The sequence below is a fragment of the Protopterus annectens genome, chromosome 3.part1 (assembly GCF_019279795.1).
Source record: "Protopterus annectens isolate FY-2018-M chromosome 3.part1, PAN1.0, whole genome shotgun sequence".
Lineage (NCBI taxonomy): Eukaryota > Metazoa > Chordata > Ceratodontiformes > Protopteridae > Protopterus > Protopterus annectens.
In genome coordinates this window covers 196,339,634-196,364,320 of record NC_056732.1, presented here as the reverse complement: position 1 = coordinate 196,364,320, position 24,687 = coordinate 196,339,634, and positions in this window count along the sequence as shown.

Here is a 24,687-nt window from a genome sequence, read left to right as displayed (position 1 = left end):
ATAACCTACAACACAGTGTTTCTTTGCATTCTAATTCATAACTAATACTGAAGTGTAATAAAACTAAACTGCTGCTCTTCCAACCTACAAGAAACACTTTACCTATACTCCAATTTAATGTCATATCCAAAAATACTACTACTTTCTTCCCCGTCACTCATACCAAACTATTCGGGGTAGAAACTGACTGCAACGTGAAATTTGATATTCACATCTCCCTTACCATAAAGAAGGTTCACAAAAGATTGAGTGTCTTATACAGGTATAAGCAATTTGTTACAAAAAACACAAAGGCCACAATTGCATGATCCCACCTCATCTCAACACTTCTGTATGCTTCTACACTCCTCACTAATCTTAGAAAGACCGACATAGCTAACATTGAGTGTTGCTACAACAAAATTGTGAAGTTCACAACTGATTCTCCTTATAGAATACATCACTGCCTGGCCCTAAAATAACTTAACTGGCTTGAGCTACCTCAGATTCTCTTGTACGACTAACTTGTAGTAGCCCATAAAATTATACACCACTGTGAGAAAACCTTAGCTGTACAAAATCTGTTACATCCCCACAACAGTATTAGGGCTCTACACTACAGTAATAAACTCCTACTTGATGTAACAAAACCCAATAATACAACTGGGGCAGCCCTGTTTTCTAACGTTGTTGCCAAAAAATGGAATACTGTGCCCTGTGAAGTAGGAGCTATTTCCTCCTTAACACAATTTGAAAAAAATACTAAAAGCTCACCTAACTGATGCAGTACCAGTCCTGGCTAGGCCAATATCCCCCCTCTTCTTGTACCAGACCTGGCTAGTCCAGTGTTGCCCTCTTCTCCACTAGTCAACTGACCTAACCATCCTATCAATGAATGTTTTTCATTCTTTATCACCTCTGTTAGCACTCACGTAGTCAAGGTGACACTACTGCCTTGTACAAACAAACAATATTCATCTAATGTCTCTAGCTGGATTCTCTGACTCTTTTGTACTGGAACGGCTCTGCATTTCTCTTGTCTTTATACATCTCATACACTTGCTAAGTATGTACTACTCAGAATTTTCACACTCTTCTATATGACAATGCCTTCACTTGAATTTGTTAAATTGTATGTTTATCAAGAACTGTAAATTAAGTATTAACAGTTATGTATAATTTATTTATATTCTGCAATATAATGTATATCGTGTGATTGTCCCATGTAGTTTCACATATGAAGAGCTTTTCTCCCTGGGCCTCCACTGAAAAAGGACGTGTGTCCAGTCGGGCTTTCCTGGTAACCAAATGTAAAATAAATAGATAAATAAAAAATCTGCATCTCCTTCTTTTGTATTGGATAAAACATTTGTTTGATATTAAAAATAAAATATTTCTTCTGCATTAAAGCAGCCGACAAAACTGTGACCTGGTGACTGTCACCCTTACCTGAATGAAGGAAGGGTAGACAAATGGGGGCAATGGTGCAGTGTTTAGCATTGTTGCCTCACAGCAAGAGGTTCTCCCATTCGATTCTCAGCTTGAGCACCTTCTGTGTGGAGTCTGCATGTCCCTCCCGCAAGATTGGGCATCGGGCTGGCAACTCGGCACTGTAAAAATCCACTGCCAATCATTAGCAGACCAGAGTTCCGCTGTGGCAGCCCCTAACCAGGAAAAGCCGAAAGACATTACTCTTTTTAGCCTAGGAGTGTTCCTGGTTAGCTAGGATGGGTTTCTAATTATGCCACCTTGTTGTTGTGCAGTGACAGCTGTTACTAGCCATTAGCTTTGGTATGGTGTTGAAATAAAGCATGATATAGTAGATTGGGATGCATTCACTGTGTGCATCTCTTAGCGTTGTGTTCTGTGAACAGGTTGAGGGTTTACATAATGGTTAAGGTGTTTACCTCACAGACAGAAGGTATAGGGGTTAATTCTCATCTTGGCCACTGCCTGGTTACTGCCTAGGCATGTAGACTGATTGCCTAGTATTTACATATGAACCTGTGCATTTTTCTCCTAGCAGGGTTTATTATTGCCCTTTGTCAAACTGTCTAGTGTAAACAGTCTCTGGATTTGGTGCATCTTTCACCTGTACGTGAACCAGGGATTCCAGACAAAATGGCTACATGTTTTGCATATAAACATATTAATACTAAACAAGTGAAACACCTATTTTTTGCTCTTGGTGTTTTACAAAACATTTTTTCAAGTTTCTGCTTTTTTTCTTACTTGTATTAAACAATACAGCTTAAATGTGTCATATTGTTTGTCTTTTAAATGTCAGATAATGTAAACCTACTTAAAATCTTTCAAGCAGTATATCATTTTTTTTAACTTTTAGTGCAATCATTATATTTTCTGGATTTCATGTGCATGTTTTTAATTTTATTTAATTTGTTTTTTTCCTCATCAGATTCTTTTCCAGCTTTGATTTGTATGGTAACTAAAAGCAAATGTGTTTGGTATCCAAATCTGTCAGTGAAAGCAGAGTTTCTTGCTGCGCATCACATGACACCTCAGGGCTGACTTCCATTAGTGTTTAGAAACACATTATGTTGAGCTGAGATGAGGCTTTGTACTAATGAGAACTGAGATTGTGTGTGGCATACGGTCTTCACTGCTGAGAGATGAGAAAGAAGACTCCACCACATGGATACTAAGTGACCCAAGAGGTCACTGTCAAAGAAGTAGTCTGGTATTGTCTTGCAGTAAATGCCATCTGGAACTACTAAAGAGCATGTGGGATGGGCAGAGGTTGATCTACAGGACACCATGCTGATGCTGGTCCTGAGTTCCCAAGGAGATCATAATATCTTTATGGCAGAGACTCTTTCCCTTGTGCTCCGTGTTTGAAGGAACCAGATGCTGAGTACATGTCTCTGAATATGAAGGCAGTCATTGCACCATCATTTTTCCCCTCAAAACATTTACACTTGAAAAAGTAGTGAAGGGTGGTGGTAGTTTTAAGGAAAGAGTGGCAGTGTTTGTTTATTTCTTTTTCTTTACATGTAGAGTAGCTGTGCATGAGAAAAAGATAAAAATATTTCAGGATCCCTCCCTATGTTTGAAATAGTCGTTTTCAGTGATTATGGAAACAGATTTAACCATTTAATAAGTAATGTATGGCTACTGCATAATCTACTTGGCTAACTCAGACAAATAATCTATATATTTTTATGGCACATAGGTTTTAGGATAATATGGGATTTTGTTTCTAAAATCTAAATGCTGTAACCTTACTGTTGCAAGTTCAAGTGGTATTTATTTGTACAGCTGCTTGAATTAGTCTGCTGTTTTGTAGATAACATAGAAAGCTGCACAGTAGTTGTTTTGAATGTTGCAGTCTGATAATTTTGTTTGACTACTAGCCACATATGTGCATTGTTCAGAATTTGAAATATAAAATAAAAAAGCAGCTTAATAACAGGCACAGTACTATGACAGAAGCATGTTCAGTACTGCTGAGCAGCAGAACATCTTGATGAAAAAGCTGTCACCACATTAATATTATTTTAAAATTGTCTTAATGCAGTGCTGTAGAATTCTTTTTTAAAGTTCTTAGTGATATGAGGTTCTGTACGGACGGGCAACTCGACACTGTGAAAACTCTACTGCCAATCATGAGCAGACAGGTGATCCACTGTGGCGACCCCTAACCGGGAAAAGCCAAAAGAAGAAGAAGAAGTCTAACCTCTCTGTTTTCATGTAACCTATAGGCACCATTCTTATTTTCTCTCTTGCTTTCCCATTGCTGTTCTGTAGAAAGAAAGTGGCTAGTTGGCAGCACACACTTTCACTAAGCCAGGTCCTTTTGTGTCTCATATTACCTCTCCAGTTTTATCTTCTTTCATTTCAGTCTCCAAGCATACATCTCAACTTTTTAGCTTAAGAATTTTAGACTAAGCCAAAACAATTGGGGGGGGGGGGGGGGGGTGGCAAAGGCCAAACATCAGGGAAATATTTTATATACTGGTCTAATTCACTTAAAAGTTAACAGCACGTTTTTTTTTTTTGCCAGCATGCCTTTCCCATTTGGATCAGGCAGAAATACCACTTGGATTGTTCCCCTTAGCGTTTACAGTAAACCAAGAGGACAGGATGATAACATGTCAAGGCAGAGCAAGTACAGATTGGAAGAGTTGGAGTTATTGTAGTTTTCAATAAATTACATTTGAATAGAAGGTTATTTCTGAGGAAAAGGAAAATAAAAACAATAACCCTAAAGCCTTGGCTCAACTGGGGGCACCCTCCCTACTCTCTCCATTAACATAGTGTATGCTGAGATAGCACAACCTCAGGGTATTTTACAGACTTTCACAGAAGTGGACCTTTGGATTGTTTCTTTATGTTATATTTATTTATTTGTTTATTTGCTAATTGGGTAAGCCCGCTGGATGCAAATATCTCTTTTCAAGGGCTACCCAAGAGCACAATGACTAGGTAAGTGACTTTCTCATAGTCATGCTCTAGGCAAGGGGAGGCTGATGAAATCAAATATTATACCATAGAAAGCTACTCATTAGCAACCCATTGCCCTGCTGATGGTTCTATATTCCTTGGTGCTGGAAACGTATTTAGTGTTTTTGAACCATGTCCTCAACTGAGGATTCTGTTCAAGACTGAAAATGGCCGTGTTAATGCTGTTTCAAAAGGCTGAGTCTAGGAAAATGGCAGGAATTTTATGTCCATTATTTTTACCTTATTCCCTATACAGGGCAAGAAAAAGATTCTACAGGTCAGATTGATGGGGATTCTTGAGTTCTAATTGTATTACTGATGACAGTGGTTTCACTTGGACAGCAGAGACTTTGCAATATGAGTTGGTCTGGATTTGTGGCTGGGTCATTACTGAAGGGTACAAGGATTTACCTAGAGATATATATGGATGTTTCTGAATTTCAGCAAACCTTTTAACATTGTTTGTCGCAGGAGATCGACAGGAAGGATGAAGGTAAAACAGTGGTTTTCAAAATGGTGAAATGCTAAAACTGAGATGAGTAATGGAACTTAGAGAGTAAAAGAGTTAAACTTGATACAATATGGAAGGGTGGCCTAATGCTTAAGGTGTTTGCCTTGCAAACACAAGGTACAGGGTTTGAGTCTTACAAGGGATAATTGGCTAGGCTTAAAATGGTTCGTAAGGGCAGTTAGCTTAGTACTAATCTATGAACCTAAGATGCAGCATATGCTTTTTGCAACAGATTTTGCTCTGGAGGTGGAGAATAAAAGTAGTTTATTCACTGACAACACTAAAACAGCAGGCATTGTGGAGGACTTAGTGGAGTCTGGCATTTAGTGCAGAAAAGTGCATTTTATGCATTTTGGTAGGTGTACAACAGAGAAGACATGTATACCAGTAAACTTGGCCCTAGTAGGGACAGTGGAAGAAGAGTATGGGTGTTTTAATCACGGTTAGATGGATTCCTACAGTGCATTCCGAAGGAGTACCACCATGGCCAATGGTGTGCTGAGGAACATAGCTAGTGGAGTGGATTCAGAACACTGATTTCATCCTTCCATTGTGTAGGAGACTTGCAGGCTGTGTGTGGAGTACTGTATCACATTCTGATTACCTGCATGGAGTAGGGCGAGGATGTATTTCAAAGTTATTAAAACTGTTGTTGATGGAGGTACTAGAATTTGAAGAAAGGCTTTAGGAACTTGGACTGCAACTGTGTAGGTGAATAAAAATGAGACAGAATACAGACATTCCACAGTGTTAGACTGGAAAGTGGAAGAAGAGTATGGATGGTGATTATTGAAAGAATATGCATCCAAACAAAAATGTTCTCCAAGCAACTGTGTTAGTCATAGTTCAGGATAGAAGCCACACAGTTGTTAATTTCTAAATTAAGCAGCTTCCTTTGTAATTTCCATAGGTTAGAAAATAAGTTGTCTGGTTCAGTCTTTAAATCAAAGTAACTCCGTTGACCCCTGATAATTTTGAGGAACAGTGGAAGTTCTAAGAACTTCCCCATTTTTTATTACATGGGTGTCTGTGATCACATTTGGAAAAATTACATAGTCATTTTAATTGACTGTTTAGTAAATTGTTAATAAATTGGAACAGAAGGAAGTAATATATTTTCAATATTACAGATTCAAGCCAAAACACGAGAACTTAGGGAACGACGGGCCCGTGAACGAGATTATGCAGAAATCCAAGATTTGGGTCGCAGTTTTGGTTCTGATGAAGATGCACAATACATTGGAATGGGTTCTCATGATACTTCTACAGAGAGCGGTCATAGCTTGACTATGAATTCAAGACCGCAGAGTCCACGGGAAGAACAGTCAAATGAAGCACTGTACGCACAAGTGAAAAAACCCAAGAACACAAAGTTTTCTACTACAGAGAGGTAGGTGACACATAACCATTCAGTTTAGTCATCATGCTTTAATATTCTAGTTGTTTTACATCTGAAAGAAGGCTGTGCAGTTCTTGCTAAAATCATCAAAATTAAGTAGGCTGCTGAGTTCCTGTTTTTGATGAAGCAAATTCACTATACCGTGAACCTTTTCTCACTTCTACAGTGTTTACATTTTTCTTTTTTTTTTTTAAATTTTCAAAGTTTAGTACTGCTTTCACCTAGAAACATATTCCAGATGTTCAACTACAGTTGTAGCCATCATGCAGACAGAGGGACAGTTCTGGTAGCTTTCCTCTGTAAGCTAGCACTGTAGTGTGCTTTATGGAAGGAAATCAGTGTAGTCCAGTATTTGATGAGCTGGAACTCTTCTCACTACAGAGCAGATGGGACAGGCAGTACTTGATATGGGTGCACAATACTGTGGTTTGGGATGAGAAGTGGTCAACCAGAACAAAAAAGACATAAGCTGGGACTTTAGGAATTATCTGCACAGTGACTCTGCAAATGTAATTGTGTATGGAGAGGGTTGTGTACCCATAGAATGGGCTTACAGGAATAGGTGGTGGTACAGGCAAAGACATGAGGAAAAAGGGGGGTGGGGTGGAGGGTTGAATGTTTAAGTTAATCAAACGGCTGTAATCAGACAGATGTGATAGAATCCACCACTCTTTGTTTTCTTGTGACTAGTGTGGAAGTGTTAGAGCTAGCATTACTGCATTGGGTGGTAACAAACTGCTTTTCAGTTATGAAATCTAATCTTTTTGCTCTTAAATTTACTAAATTAACTACAGACTTGAATGTGGGGATTTTTCAGTCATTATGTGGCATTGTATAGTGGTTCTTCCTCTTAAGTAGGTCATTTCCTAACTAGCTTAGTTCTTCAGCTGTTAATTCTCCTAATAATAACAACCTTGGCATGATTTCTTCTTTTTTTTTTTTGATTGCAACCCCTGCCTGGTGACTGTCTGAGATGTCACAGCTATACTGCTACATAGTTACTATACAAAGAAATATTTCTTTATGCCCTAAAGTGCTTCTTTTCCATGCCCAGAAAGTGCTCAAGAAGTGGACACACACCAGGTCTGTGGATGGTTACCCAGAAGACCTGAATCTCTTTGTAAGCACACACAAACCCTTTATTTCCCTCTGTCTACTAGTCATCATGACAGCAAATTCACCCCAGTGATCCAGGAGGTGAACAGGCAAAGCATGTTATCATACTTTTGTCTCATTAGTGGGTTCCTCCATTATCCCAGCCACTAACTAGTACCAGGTCACCAGGGCCATAGTCAGGTCTACATCTTCTCCCACTAGCTAGAATTATGTGGTATGTACTTTTCATGTAATAAACTAGAGCTGAATTCAAGAAATGATCAGTGGTCGGGCATGCTAGCCAGTTGTGGTCCTTTTGTGTCTGTTTCCCTAATTTCTTCCATTACTGCTACCATCCTGGATGAATACCTTGCAGTATAGGTCAGAGGATTAAGGTTATGAGCCCCATCTATTAGCCCCAGTTTTGATATCCACAGTTTCCACTTACAGAGTAAGTCAATCTCAGCAAGTCGCTTAACCAGACAGTGCCACTGAAGATGGACACGTGTGCCTAGTGGACTTAGCTGAGTAACAAATAAAAATAAAAAAATTCTAGCATAGCACCTGCCGCACTTTCAGGTGGGAGTCCCTGAAGCCCCAGACAGCTGTCACTGATAAGCAGTAAAGAACATTTAAGTGATGTCAGTTTGCCTTCTGCTCCTCATACCATTATGCTGTCACCCTAGACTTCTTCCAAAAGCACACAGGCTCTGCAGACTCGGTCCTACATGCCTGAAAGCAGTAGCTTAAGGCTGCATCCTGAACTGAAATGATGAAAGTATTCACATTTAGCATGGAAGGTGATTTTCTAGAGTAAGCTTTATATGTGTCATATAGCTGTAACATGAAAAGTACAGTGAAATAACTATGAGAAATGACAATTGTCATATTCATGGTGTCTCCAACAGTGGTATTTTTAGGGTATATTGAAAACTGCAACAGTTGCAATGTTTTGTTCATCAGATTGGGTTCTGGCATGTGTTATCATTATAGTTTTCACTGTTTTTTGACTCAGAGTATAACATTACTGCTTCGCTTATTTGTAATGCATTCTTGTTAATGCAAGTGTTGAGATGCTGTGTAAGGGGTATGAGGTATGTCACCTTGATATGTAAATAGGCCATCTCCTTTAGAGGTAGGGCAGATGCATTTCAGCATAAACCTGGAAAAAAAAGTTACCACATCCCACTGTATATATTGCAAGTTTGCAGTGTGGCAAAGTTAAACATCTCTGCTCACCTTATTGATTTTAATGTTTCCACTTTGGTGGTTGTCTTTGTTTTTAGTTTAGATTTTCAACATAGTTATTATGTCACAAATTTATGACTTAAAGTTATGTAAACTTTAATTGCTACCTGGAAGATGATTTTACACTTGACAACGAAGTCACCTCTTGAGACAGAATTATGCAGCAAAAATAGCTTATGTTACGAAGTGTGTCAATATACAGGATGTGGAAAGGTTGGCTTACAATCTAGTATATTTGGATCATAAGATGAAAAGATCAAAGTTGCTCATGAGCAGAGATGTGTTTTTGGGCTGGGAATGTGGCATTCCTACAATTCCAGTAGCTGAGTGCATTGGGATGGGGTTGTCTGAACTGCGAGGGGCATTTGGGGGCAGGCAGTGACACAGCAGCATTATTTATTAAATAGGAAATTGGAATAATGCCTTCCTTTTTCCTGTCAGAAGTAAACTATTGCTGATTTCAGTTCTTGCTGGTTTGTTCTGCTAAAAGATATAACTATAGGGAATTGGAAATGTCCTACTATCTTCACTGGTCATGAATCAGATAGTGATGATTGTGAATGAACATAGACATATTTTAAGAGTGATTTAATTATTTTATGGTTTACAATTTGCTAGATGTTTAACTAAAGGGAAACTACTGGTATATTTATTAGGGTTTTAGTTTATCATGCTAGGTATTTCATAAAATGGTGGTGTTTTTTTTTTTTTTTTTTTGAGGACTTTAACCTCTTGTATCAGGATTTTCTTTTTAGTAATACAAAAGTATATTTTGCAAAACATGCAGTTTCCAGGGTATAGGGTAGCAACACCTGTTGAAGTAAGGGATACATTTTGGAAGTTGGCATACAGTTTCAGAAATCCTGGCTAAGTCCTTGCAGTTGTGTGTAAATTTCAAATAAAAAGAGCAAATTCAGAATTTTTCCTAAGTATTATAGTGGCAGATTGGGCAGTTACCAGTTGTCATTATTTTGAAAGATGACAATGTGGGGATTGGGACAAACTACTACTGCCTAATTGTGGCCCCTTGGCACAGAAAGATAAAGCCCTTATTGTGACCCAGATGACCCACATTCAGCTGGCATCATTGGCGCTAGAGGGGCTATGCAGGGGCGGATGGGAATGTTTGGTTAACATCAGCTTGTCCATCACAGGGTGGTGGGAGGCAGCATAGGCTCACAGCAGTAGCAGCATTGAGAGCCTAATGAGGTTCATGCTGTGAAGTGTGTTCACCACTTGGTTGTGAGAGTGCAAAGGCATGCATTCACTTCCCCCGTAGGCTGCACTTCTGGTGTTCACAATGCTGCCACATGGTGATGGGCGTTAGGATGTATTTCCTAGTAGCACCTTCAGTCTCCTCACCAGCAATGGATGTGGAACAGGTTGAGCCTGGGGCTGGCTAAGCTGGGTCCAGTACTTCCAGTGAATGAGGAAAGAAGCTGGTGGCAGCTGATAGTCAGCTGTGAGGATGGAAGAAATACTACTGCCTGAGGCTGGAGGGTACAGGTGGGTCTCAGGATGTGCATCACTTAGCCACTGTGCTGTTTGCAAATGTGTTAAAGCAGCTACTGGAAAGTGACCACGTCTTTTGAAGCATTTTCTTGGATATATGAGTTATTTTTCCTTAAAGGAAAATAGAAGTTTTGTGAGTGCAGAGTTAAACATAGGTTCACATGTTGTTGTTAGGTATGCAGTTTGCCAGCCTACTAAATGAGGCCATACTGCTTTCCCCAGGAGTAAATTTGTGGGTGTTCATACAGCCATCAAGGTGGAACTTGAAGTAAGCCAATGTATTACATTGTTTGTTGGGCTACGGGAGTTTGTTCTATAATAAGGTGTTTTTGGGGTGAGGAATCTGTCTCCAAGAGGTCTCGTTTGTGCTGCGATGATTGTTGAAGTCTTTGTAGTGAGTGTTTTTAGTATTACTGGTATTTCTGAGGTGGGACAGGGTTTTTCATGGTTGGGAAGTTAAAGCAGGGCTTATCATGCAGGACCAGTGTGAGACTTATTAAAGGAAAAGGGTTTTTAGTCTACCCAGGTAGCAGGCTGCTTTGAATAGCCTCACCCAGTTCAGATAAAAATTAAGAGAACATTTGTCCAGTGAGTGTCAAAGTAAACATTTCAGGGATGCTGTTTAATTTTTCTATCTGTTTCATAGCTTCCATATTATTGCATGGTACACCCCTGTTCTGTTAGAAATTTCTATGTAAGTATTGTAAATTGGTACAGATAGTATATTTTATAATCCTTTGTTGTTTACTAATGTTTTTCTTACATCTGGAAGAATCATGAAAAAAATAGTTCCTGTGAAGGTGAGTTGTCCATCACTGCCAGTTGTACCAACCACAATGATTTAATATGCAAGAGGACATTGTCTTAATATTTAGGAAAGGAATACCATGTTAGCGTACACAGCAAACTGGTTTTCTGATGAAGTTACTGTTGCACAGTAACGAAAACGTTTGTGGATTAAAAATAAACTTATGTTCATTTACTGGGACTGCTTGGATTGTTTTGCCTACTCTTTATCTTTATTAGTTTGGATTTGTGTTTTCGAGCGTTTGAATACCATGTGGATGTCATATATGTATTATCCAGATATTTAGCTCTTCAGCCTGTTGCCAGGGCATATATAAATTACTTAGAGTGACAACAGCAAGGAGTACAAACTGTAGTGATTAGTACACAGTATACAGATACTAGTTTTTGCTAAGGAGTACAAACTAGTGATTAGTACACAGTATACGGATGTTAGTTTTTGCTAAGGAGTACAAACTATAGTGATTAGTACACAGTATACTGATGTTAGTTTTTGCTAAGGAGTATAAACTATAGTGATTAGTACCCAGATTACAGATGTTAGTTTTTGCTTGGTCTAGGCTGGTACGTCAACACATTGTTTCATAACTCAAATTGCAAGGTCATCTAAACACATCTATATATTCAGTCTCACTGTTGTAGAAGTTATTGATCTGCAGTGGTATTGCTAGGTAGCTGTCACTGTTATGAACACTATCTTCTGGACCCATATCAATAATTATTCAGAAATAAAGCAAACTGCCACAATACATTCTAAGGGGATAAGACATTTACTTTGAAAGCTGTAAAAGAAACCACCACCACTACTGTAAGCACTATCATCTGCTCTTAAGACTTCTTCAGACTCTCTCTCTGTATATGTATGTCTGTCTATCTATAGGTATATCTATCTATCTATGTAATATATACATTTATATCTATAGAGATATATCTACAGATGTAATGTGTGTGTATCTATGTATGCAGGTCTGTACATGCATGAACACACACACATGTATATTACACTTTTGTTTGTAGAAATAAAGTTACATCCATTTCCTGTACATTGCAATTCTTGGGAGGAAAAATGAATAAGCAGATGGATCATGGGTAGCAATTGTAATTATGTCTTAAGATTTTATATCTGCCTGCTCTCAAAAAATATTTCTTTTCCTTCTTAAAACCAATAGAGCTTTTTCTTTGGAACAAACAAAAGTGCTAATACAAAGTCAGATTCAACAATGTTGTGATGTTTCAGGACTAGACCCAGCAGCCTCCTGAGGGTGATTAGGTGTAAAACACAGTAGTGCTGTTATGCATTGTGCTGTCATTTTTAAAGACCTAATTGTAAGACCTCAGTGAAGTAATTTATTATAAAATCTATTACAGCTCACATGTCAAATCCTCTTGTATCAAACAGAGCCTGACAGATTTTATGACTTCAGAGCCTCCCGGCATTTTACCTTTTTTCCATCTTCCCTTGCCTCTTACCTGTCATACACTATCTAGAATGATTTGGTGGATTCACTTTTCACCAGCCATTTTCGTGTTCCATTCCATATGCCCACAGCCCTCTTAATGTAGAAGTACTTCCACAGATCCAGGCATTGTGGGTCTTTAGAATCTTGTGCAAGCACACGTTTCTACTTCCCATCCTTCCTATATAGGGAGACTCTTTCATGTTTCCCCCTTCATGGTCTTTTGTACTGAGATCACATCCCCCTTCTCTTCTGGCCCCTAGTGAGAAATGCTCCATTTCCTTTAGTCTGGGGATACCCTTTCCATACCACACATGTAGTCTGCTGCACCTCTGTTTGCGTGTACCCCAGAATTGCACAGATTAATGAAAGTGTGGCCTAGTGACAGTGGGATACTGTGTTTGCCCTTCTTAGGATACTGCCCAGCATTCTCTTCACTGCTGTTTTAACCCTGTCATCAGATACTGATTTTTCAATGTTGATCTGATAAACAGCCTGGACTCTTCTGCAGATGTTCATCGTGTTTTACTGTTGCAGTCAACACTGTAGGGCTCTTCCTGCCAGCAGGCAGCCCTCGGTCGGCCAGAATTCCAAAGTCTGGGTCCGGCGTCGGCTGTGTACTCACTCTCCCTGATGTCAGTGCGCCAGCGGTACAAAGCTCCCAGCCGACGCCATGTTCTCCAGTCTTTCTTGCCACGCGGTGGAAGCAGTTCGCAAGTGCCGGTCGGCTGACTCCTATTATTTTTGGTGCTTCATATCGAAGACATTCTTCTTTTCAAAGCTAAGTACCCCGTTGGGGAAACTTTTTTCTTGCTCCAGACCGATGTCAGAAAAAGTTAATAATTGTATTTCATGTGGGAAGCAAATACTTCATAAGGATTTTCACTCTTACTGTATTCCTTGTCTAGGCCCTGACCACGACATAGCTAGTTGTCGGTTTTGTGCTAGATTTAATCAACGTACTATTAAACGGAGATACAATTTTGCCTTTCATTACTTTGGGAGGTGATTTAATTATAACATGTTGTCAGACATGCTTCCGACTACCGGAGTTCATAAAAGGCGCAAGGATAAGGATAGGACACCAAGGTCCAAATCAGACTGCAGTTTACAATCACAGCCAGCTGCCAGTTCGGCCGGCGTCAGTGAGGCACTTTCGCAGCCCCTGTCATCGGCCATTACAGAACCGCTTGCCGAAACAGACTCCCAAGAGGAGCCAACTAGGCCTTTGAATACTCCAGGTGCAGGACCTTTGGATAATGCTCCCTCGGATGGGTCCAGAGCCGCTGTGCAGGTACCGGCTTCCGAGGGGGTTTTCAGGCCTACGCAGCTTCAGGTAAAGGCAAAGGCAAAGACTCCTTCTAAAACAAAGACTCAAGCCAAGGCCTCCTCTGATCCGGGACCTAAATCTCAAAAACAAATGCTTAAAATGGCGGAGGACTTGCTAACTATGATTAGGGGTTCACATCCCCCTGCAGACAAAAGGCCAAGACAAGAATTGGATTATGAATCCTCTGATCAAGCATCTATCTCTTCAGTGTCTTTCTCTGAACAGGATTATACTTTCCCTCCTTATGAGGATTCTGATGCTGAGGAATCCATTCCTTCAGCTTCTCCTCCTGAGGATTACTCTTTTGGGGAAACTTTACATGACATGAGGGAACACTTTCACTGGGAAGGACAGGAGTACTCTGAATCTAAGAGAAGGCTTAGGGATTTCCTTCTTCTTCCCCAACACAGACCCCTGTCTATTCCTCCTATTTTGGATATTGTGGATGATGTTTTTTCTGAGTCTAATTTAACTCCTGACTCCTTTCCTCCGGCCCCTGCTAAGCCTGATAGATATTACGAGTCCCTGACTCCCACCAGTTTCTTTATAAAAATCCTACTGCTGATCCAGAAACCATTTCTCAGGGTCCTAAGGGTGTTAAGGCCGCCACTGCTAAGAACCCTATTCCATCAGATAAGGATTCTAGAGCTTTGGAGAGATGGGGCAAAAAAGTGTACACTTCTGCTACTTTATCTATTAGGGCTTTAAAGTGTCAATTTCATATGTTGAAATATCAGCAATACCTTTTGTCTGTTATGAAACAAAAACTGGGTACCATTTCTGCATGTGCAGATAATAAGGAATTACATGATTTGATGCATGCTACTGAGCAGGTGGGGAAACATACCTTACACTGTGGTTTTGATGCTTTGGAGGCCTCTTGCAGGGCGGCTGCCACTGGCACGGTCATTAGAAGGCATGCTTGGTTAAAGGAACAACATTTGCCTGATCAAGTGAAAGCAAAGTTACTGGATGCTCCTGTTCAACATAATGTTTTGTTTCGGTCTAAGGCTGAAGAGGTTGTAAAGAAAATGGAGGATAAGGCAAAATCCATGCAAACGGTTAAGGATTTCTTACAAGTTCAGCCTCCTAGATTTAGCAGAAATTGGCCAGCTAAAAATTGGTCCTTTCCCAGCTCGGACAGGCCTCAGAGGGGTAGATATAGGCGCCCCAGAGGGAGGGCCCAAGCACAGACCTCTTATAGACCTAGACAGTGGAGTGCTTCCACCCCCAGGGGTGGAGAAGATAGGTCTCAACCTTATAGGAAACAGGCTCAATGACTCCCCCTGCATGACTCCAGGAACCTCTCTCCTGGAAGCTCCTCTGGGAGGAAAACTTTCTCTTTTTCACCGAAATTGGACTTACATAACCCAAGACAAGTGGGTTCTGGATGTAGTTTTAAGAGGTTACAAATTCCACTTTCACACCTTACCAAAACCAAATGGATGGCCAGACCTACCAAAAACTCAATTGTCAAAGGCATTAAAACAGGTGAGGTCCCTCATGGCTATGAGGGCCATAGAACTGGTTCCAAATTCAGAGACGGGACAAGGCTTTTATTCAAGATTCTTTCTAGTTCCCAGAAAGCAAAACACTTGGAGACCCATCCTGGATCTGTCAGTATTAAATACTTTCCTGGAGATACCAAAGTTCAAGATGCTTACTCTGCAGCAGCTCCTGCCAATGTTGAGCAAAAATGCATGGATGGTGACATTGGATTTAAAGGAGGCTTACCTACACATTCCTATCAGACAGGAGTGCAGAAGATACCTCAGGTTCAAGGCAGGCTTGAAACATTACCAATTCTCTGCGCTGCTCTTTGGCTTGTCTACTGCGCCCAGGGTCTTTACCAAGTGCCTGGCACCAGTAGTAGCTTACTGCAGACTCAAGGGAATTCAAATTTACCCTTATCTGGACGACTGCCTTATTCAAGCAGACAGCAAGGACATTTTACTCCAGCACCTGGAATTTGTTCAGAATCTACTCAAGTACCTGGGATTCACTGTGAACGTAAAAAAGTCAAATTTGACACCCACCCAACAGATAACTTTCCTGGGTGCTCTTTTAAACCAACAACCCAGATGGCATTCCTGACATCAGAAAAACAACTACAGCTGGCTTCAACTTTCAAAAGCCTGGTGTTAATGTCTCAGCTAACTGCAAGGAAATTCCTGCAGGCTTTGGGTTACATGGCTTCCTGCATCCTACTCATACCATATGCAAGACTGCATATGAGGAAGATACAATGGTACCTAAAAAGCGTATGGTCCCAGCATTGTCACAGTCTAGAAACAGAGATTGCTGTCTTGCCTTGCCTGCAAAAGGAATTCCATTGGTGGGCCATGGCATGTCTTCAAAACAAAGGGAAAGCCTTCAGTCTACCTCCAGCCTACCAAGTGATAACCACGGACGCCTCGGCTTATGCATGGGGAGCCCACTTGCAAGGGAAAGGCCTGCAATGTTTTTGGACAGAGGATCAGTAGCATCTACATATCAATTTAAAAGAGATGTTAGCTGTGCAGAATGCCCTCTTGGCTTTCAGGGATCTTTTACAGCCAGGGCAGCTACTGATATGGACAGACAACACCACAGTTATGTGGTACATAAACAAGCAAGGGGGTTCACACTCCTACCCCCTTTGCAGACTAGCCATGACTCTGTGGAACACAGCACTAGCTTGCAAAATGGACCTACAAGCTCAATTCCTGCCAGGGAAATAAAACACTCTGGCAGACAGCCTGAGCAGGAACCTGTCAGACCCACACGAGTGGATGCTAGACACCCAAATATTCAAGATGATTACAGAAGTCTGGGGCTACCCGGACATAGATCTATTTGCATCTCCCCACAACTACCAGTTACAGACTTTTTGCACAAGGACATATCACAAGCTAGCATGGAAAGTGGATGCTCCCTCATTCAGTTGGAGGAACCTCTCTGGGTATGCCTTTCTGCCACTACCTCTTCTACCAAGGGTGTTATTAAAAATAAAACAGGACAAACCAAAGATGATCTTACTAGCCCCGAACTGGCCTCGACAATTTTGGTACTCAACACTGATAAATCTATCCCAGGAACCTCCTTGGATTCTACCTCAGATTCCAAATCTTTTGTCTCAACATCAGGGCCAGGTCCTGCACTCTCATATCAAAACTCTCAGCCTGGCAGCCTGGCGTATTCAGGTTCTATAATTAATCCTACCCTTTCCAAACAGGTCATGGATGTTATCTTAGAAGCCAGAAGGCCTAGCACTAGGAAATCTTATGAAGGTAAATGGAAGAGATTTTGCACCTGGATGCATGCTCAGGAATCAGATCCTCACATTCCAAATATTCCATTGATTTTACATTACCTAACAGATATGTTGCATAAGGGTTTATCTTTTTCCTCCATAAAAATACATGCCTCAGCTATCTCTGCACATTATAATACAGATCCTCCAATTTTTTCACATCCACTTCTGAAACAATATCTCAGAGGAGCAAAGAATTTAAGGCCCCCTAGGACACCACCCATCCCTGCCTGGGACCTCAATTATGTCCTGGCAAAACTTACTCTGCCTCCTTTTGAGCCTGCGGCCACATCTGATATAAAGTATTTATCATTGAAGACTGTTATCCTACTGGCTTTAACTTCAGCCAGGAGAGTCTCGGAGTTACAAGCGCTCATGGATGTGGAACCTTACATTATTTTTCATCAAGACAGGGTTTTTTTGAGGACTAACCCTACTTTCATGCTTAAAGTGGTTTCTAAAGTGGCTTTAAACCAAACTATTCACCTGCCAACTTTTTTCCCTAATCCACAAAATAAGGGGGAGAGGATCTTGCATTCTTTGGACGTGCACAGGCAGCTTCTCTTTTACCTGGACAGAACCAAGGATATCAGGAAAACAGAACAACTGTTTGTTTCTTATGCAGCAAATTCCCAAGGCAAAGCTATTTCAAAACAGACCATTTCTAAATGGATTGCTCATGGAATCAGATTTTGTTACTCGCATCATGGAAAACGAATCCCAGGAAAAATTAGGACACACTCTACCAGAGCTGCTGCTACTTCAGCTGCCTTTCTCAGGGGAGTCCCTACCAAAGATATTTTGGAAGCTGCTACTTGGAGTTCAGTGCATACTTTCTCTAAGCACTATAATCTCCCTCTTTATTATAAGTCTAGGGCAGGCTTTGCTTCTGCAGTCTTGCAAGGCCTTCTAGCTGCCCCTTCTACTCAATAACCTCCACCCTTTATCTCAGCTTTGGGATTCAACCCTACAGTGATGACTGCAACAGTGAAACACGAACATAGTACAGTTGTGTACACTTACCATAAATGTAGATGTTCGAGTGTCTTCACTGTTGCAGTCTGGGTTACCCACCCTCCTGTCCCCTCTTATATTTTTATTGGTGTGGTTCCTTGCTTCACCCTTCTTCTGAGGTGTATTTGCTACATGGTATGGGGTTTGTTGTATGTTACATTTTTGTTTTACTTTTAGCCTTTACTTTTGGGCACCTGACATCTGGGGCAAGAAAAACTGGAGAACATGGCATCGGCTGGGAGCTTTGTACCCCGGCGCACTGACATCAGAGAGAGTGAGTACACAGCCGACGCCGGACCCAGACTTTGGGATTCTGGCCGACCGAGGGCTGCCTGCCGGCAGGAAGAACCCTACATGGATGACTGCAACAGTGAAGACATTCGAACATCTACATTTATGGTAAGTGTACACAACTGTACTTTTTGCTGTCATTGCCACATCCCTATTGGATGAGTCACATTATGTTTTTTGTGATTGAATTGCAGTACTTTTCATTTGTCTGCAACACTCTTCAGCTATCATCTTTCTGTCCACTTGATTAGCTTTCCCAAAAGACTTTTTCCCATGCTACACTGAAACAGATTATTGTCATTTTTATCAAAGAATGGATTTCTTCTCTGTATTCTGTCATGTATATCTGAAACTAATAATTTGCAGAGACTTATAGGTTCATAGGTAGATACTGGGCTATCTGCCCGAAGGCATATATTAGCCCAGCCACATTGTGCGGTATTCACCGCCCCTTTGGTTAGTTCCCTAGGCCCTTGATCTAGCAGCTAGTACCCTTGGCCCCTATCTAGTAGAGCTGTTGGTATGATCCCTGGTGTGAACTTTCTGTTACCCATCCACTCGTCAAGGTTCCTCTTGAAGAGTGATAGTGAGGGGCTCTGTCTTATGTAGATCGGGACTTTGTTCCATAGCAAGGGAAGTCTTTGCAAAGGGAATCTATCCCTCCAGCATGTTCTATTCATTGTTTTGCTGAGGTTTATATCCCTAGAGCTTGTAGCTCGAGTGGATTTGGTTTTGCTAAGATGGAGCATATTCAACAGTTCTGGGTTGGCAATGGCTCTGTATATTAAACAGAGATTGCCTCTGAGAAGGCGGTATGCAACAGAGAAAAGCCTTAGTTTTTTCAATCGTGCTGCATAGGGCAACTGTTTGAGGCCAGTAATCCTCTTAGTGAGGTACCTCTGTGGTCTCTCCAGCTGCTGGAGATGCCTAGCCAGGTACATTCCAATTGGTGCATTGTACTCAATAATGGGTCTGATGAGGGAAGAGTAGAGGGGCACCACTACATCCTTAGATTTTGATGCGAACCCTTTCGTGATCAGATGGGTCACATAGAAAGATTTTCTAACCACCTTGGCAACATGGTTATCAAAGGAAAGCTGACTATCTACTTGGGCCCCTAGATCCCTTATTACTACTTCAGATTTCAGGGGGTTACCTCCTATGTGGTAGTTCGCGGGTACTCAGTTTTTTTCCAAAGGGGATTACAACACTTTTTTTTAGCATTTAGCTTGAGACCATGGCTTTGACACCATGCATCAGTCTCGTTAAGGTCCTTCTGGAGGATATCCATGTCGGCCGGGGACTCTATTATAGCACCCAATTTGCAGTCGTCCGCAAACTTGGTCAGCCACAGCCCTTCAGTGCTTGCCTGTACTTCTGAGAAGTATATGCCAAACAGGAGGGGCCCCAGGACAGAGCCGTGAGGCACACCGCTTGTTACTGGTCTGGATTCGGACATAGATCCCACTATTCTTACTTTGTGGGATCTGTCTGAGAACCAGTTTGCGATCCATCTTGTGACGTAAGGGTTTATGCCCAGGTTGGTGAGTTTATCAATAATACCTGAATGGGAATGGTGTCAAATGCTTTAGCAAGGTCAAGGTAAGCCGTGTGTACCTCCATTCTCTTATCTATAGCCTGAGTAACTGTCTCAAAGAAGTCCACCAGGTTCAGGAGGCATGATCTGCCTTTGATGAAGCCGAACTGTTTGGGATCAAGTGTTTGGAGGTTCCCAATCTCTCCATTTATGAGTTCCATAATGATTCGCTCCATCGCCTTACAGATCAGATTGGTCAGGCTTATTGGTCGGTAGTTCCCAGGGTCGGTTGTGGGCCCACCCTTGTGCAGCGGAACCACTGTTGCTGTGCGCCATTCTGTGGGCACATGTCCTGTCGAGAGGCTGAGACTGAACAGGGTATTCAGATGCGGGGTTAATTCATTTTGGAGCTCGCATATGACACAGCTCGGGACACCATCTGGTCCCATGGAGACAGTGTTTTTAGCTTTAGATAGAGCCTTATTAACCAACGTATCAGTAATAATTGGAGTTACACAATCCCCTGGAATAGTAATAGACTCTGTAGGTGGTGGTGGGGGGGGATTTGCACTGAACCTGTCAGCGAAGATGTTGGCAATGTCAGTGGGGTCAGTGTATTTTGTTCCATTTTGTACTAGCTCAGAACAGACCTGAGCGTTGCCATTTAGGTTTTTGATGTAGCCATAGAAGGCCTTATGGTTATCCTTGGCATCCTTGGCAACTTTCTTTTCGAAATTGGCTTTAGTTGACTTGATGAGGGCCGTTAATTTCTTACTAAAGCTGATCAGGGAAGATTTTTCTACTTGAGATTTGGCCTTTTTTGTATAAGTCTCCTCCTTTTATTGTATAGTTTGCTTAAGGCCGGGGTCCACCAGACTGGTTTCTTCTTGCTTGAGGAAGGAGTCTTGGTTTTATTTGGGATAGCATGGTCCATGCAATCCTGAAGATGTATATAAAGTGCCTTGATGTAGGATTCTGCATCCTGGATATCATTATCCTTCTGCAAGGGGATAGTGAAGCTTTCCACTTCTGACGCAAGTTGTATGATACCTGTGGGACTTGACTGCTCACTTCCCTTATTCCTGCTTCACTGTTCAGACCAGAAATTCTCAGTCCTATGCTATGATCATGCTATAGATGTGTTCCTCATGCTCACCCCTATTCCCAGTCACTGAATGTTATCTAACAGCTGCTTGGAAAAGATGGAATCAGAGTTCTTGATTAATTGCACCCCGGTTGAGTTTGTGTGTTACCCAGTCATAAAACTGGATCAATTTTGATCAAAATTTATTCTGGTCATGAACCCACATTGGTTGTTGCCCTGAAGGTTGCTTTCCTGTAGGGGAGCAAACAGTCTTTTCTTTATGATTATTTCCATTACTTTCCATGCCACTGCAGTAAGACTAACAGGCCTTTAGTTTTCCTAATTTTTTCTTGTTCTGTAACCTCACTCTTAACCCCACCCCATACAAAGATATCACACTTGTTTTCTTCCAGTCTTCAGGCACTTGTGAGGTGTATGTTTTATTAATTTAAGATATCTGACTGGTTATCTGCCTGCACATTGGATGTTCTTTGTGTTTCACTGTTGCAGTCATCACATTTGGGTTATCTGCTTGCAGTAGCCCTCAGTCGGCCTGATTATCAAAGTCTTGGGTCCTGCGTCAGTTGCTGTCTCATCTTCCATGATGTCAGGTAGTCAGGGGTATAAAGCATGCAGCCGACACCATTACATCAGTCTTTCTTGCTGTGCGGTGCCCGAAGCAGAAGCAGTTCACAAGTGCCGGTCAGTTGACTCCTGAAATTTTCGTTGTCGAGTTTCAGAACTGAAGTCTTCAACTAAAGCTAAGTACCCCATTGGGGAAACTTTTTCTTGTTCTAAACCGATGTCAGTAAAAGTCAATAACTGTATTTCTTGTGGAAAGTAAATACCTCATAAAGATTTCCATTTGTACTGTATTCCTTGCCTAGGCCCTGACCACGATGTACCTCGCTGTCGGTTTTGTGCCTTATTTGAGCAACAAACTATTCTGCGTCGGTATATTTACGCTTCTAAATATTTTGGTACTTGGTTCGATTATCCAGATATGCCTTCGGTAAGGCATCCGACATTCCGAAAAAACGCAAAGATAAAGACAGAGACAAGCCACCTGGGTCCAAAGCTGCCGACGACGCTTCCCCTAATCAGGCACCAGTTAGTCGGTACTCAGTGAGGCGCTTTCGCAGCCCCTGATACCTGCTACTTCAGATTCGCAGGTTTCTACTGAGACCGGTATGCCACGAGATGCTTCGTGTGGAACCTGTGGATGGGTCCGGAACCGCTGTGCAGGCACCTGCTTCTGAGGGTATATTCAGGCCTATTGACTTGCATATTAAACTGACGCCATCTTCTTATTCAAGGCCTAAAACTCGAACCATGCCTAGAAAACTGATGCCCAGACTGCATGGTCAGGCGTCTATGTCTAAAAAACAAATGATAAGAATGGCTGAAGACTTTATTACTTTAATTAGGGGAAGCCAATCTTCCCCCTCTAAGAGACCTAGGACTGAAATTTCTTATTATACTTATGACCAGGATTCAGAAATTTCTGTTTACTCTGATGACCAGGATTTACCCTTTTCTACCTATGAGGATTCTGATGCAGAGGACTCTATTCCCTCTGCTTCTCCCCCAGAGGATTTCTCTTTTGTTGAAACCTTGCATACTCTTAGGGGGCATTTTCTTTGGGAAAGCCAGGATTATTCTGATTCTAAAAAGAGGCTTAGGGATTACTTACTCCTGCCCCAGCACAGGCCTTTAGCTATCCCTCCTGTACTAGACATTGTTGATGATGCCTTTTCGGAATCTAGCTTGGCCCCTGACTCTTTACCTCCTGCTCCCAGAAAACCTGATAGATATTACAGGGTTCCTGACTCTCACAGGTTCCTTTTTAAAAATCCTACTGCAGATCCTGAGACCATTTCACAAGGACCCAAGGGCATTAAGGCTACTACTGCCAAAAATCCTACCCCCCTGATAGAGACTCCAGGGCGCTGGATAGATGTGGTAAGAAGGTATACACTTCTGCAACCTTGGCCATTAGGGCCTTAAACTGCCAGTGTCATATGTTAAAATATCAATAGCATATTATTGGATTGCTTAAACAGAATATGATGATGATTCATGACTGTGCTGAAAATAAGGATTTACAGCATTTAATGCATTCTCCTGAACAGGTTGGAAAACATACTTTGCAATGTGGTTTTGATTCACCAGAGGCATCTTGCAGGGCTGCTGTCACTGAGTCTGTACTTAGAAGGCATGCTTGGCTTAAGGAGCAGTCCTTGCCAGATCATGTTAAAGCTAAATTACTGGATGCTCCCATAAATCAGGACCGCTTGTTTGGCAACAAAGAAAAAGTTTTTAAAAAGATGGAGGAAAAAGCTAAATCAATGCAAACTGTTAAAGATTTCCTACAAGTACAGCCTCCAAGATTTAGTAGGCATTGGCCCTCTAAGAATTGGTCCTTTCCTGCCTCTTCCAGGCCTTCTCAGTCCAAACCAGACCCAGCAGAACACCCAGGCTTCAGTCCCAGGGTACGCACAGGATTAAGCAGTGGGGGGCTCCCATTTCCAAATCAGGGAATAGTAAAACTCCTCCCCCTATGGTAAACTGTCTCAATAACTTAACTTTAAGACTTCCAAGCACTTCTCAACTTACTGCTCCTTTAGGGGGAAAGATTGCTCTACAGGTAAAAAACTGGGAACTTATTACCCAGGACAAATGGGTTTTAGATATAGTTTCCCAGGGATACAGATTTCACTTCCACACATTACCAACCCCAAACGGTTGGCCAGATCTACCCCCAAATCAGTGGGCAGAGGCTCAACCGCAAGTTCTCTCTATCTCTTAAGCATAAAGACTATTCAAACTGTACCAGAAGAGGAAAAGGGACAAGGTTTCTACTCAAGACTTTTCCTGGTATCCAGAAAAGTCAACTCATTGCATCCTATCCTGGACCTGTCTGTCTTAAACACCTTTTTGGTGATTCCAAAATTCAAGATGCTAACTCTTCACCAGTTGCTTCCTATGCTAGGCAAAGATGCCTGGTTGGCAACACTCGATTTAAAGAAGCCTACCTACACATCCCAGTCAGGGAGTCTTGCAGAAGATACATACGCTTCAAAGCAGGCTACATGCATTATCAGTTCTCTGCACTACCCTTTGGCTTATCTACTGTGCCCAGGGTATTCACAAAGTGCCTAGCTCCAGTCATTGCATTTTTCAGGCAAAGGAATATTCAAATATACCCATACCTGGACGATTGTCTAATTCAGGCAGAAAGCCAGGACATACTTCTGAATCGTCTGGCATTTGTACAAAAGGCATTAACTTGTCTGGGGCACACCATAAACAAAAAGAAATCACATTTGGTACCCTGTCAACAAATTATATTCCTGGGAGCAAGCTTGAATACAGTTTCCCAGATGGCTTTCCTCACGCCAGAGAAACAAATTATTTTGACAACTTACTTCAAACTAATGGCCACAAAAACCATGCTAACTGCAAGGCAAATACTGCAAGCCTTGGGGTTCATGGCCTCCTGCATTCTACTAATTCCATATGCAAGACTGCATATGAGGAAACTACAATGGTATCAAAAAGGCCTATGGTGTCAACATTCTCAGGATCTACTAGCAATCATTCCTATCATACCTTGCCTATGGTTAGAGTTCCTTTGGTGGGCAGAGGCCTGCCAGCACAACAAGGGACT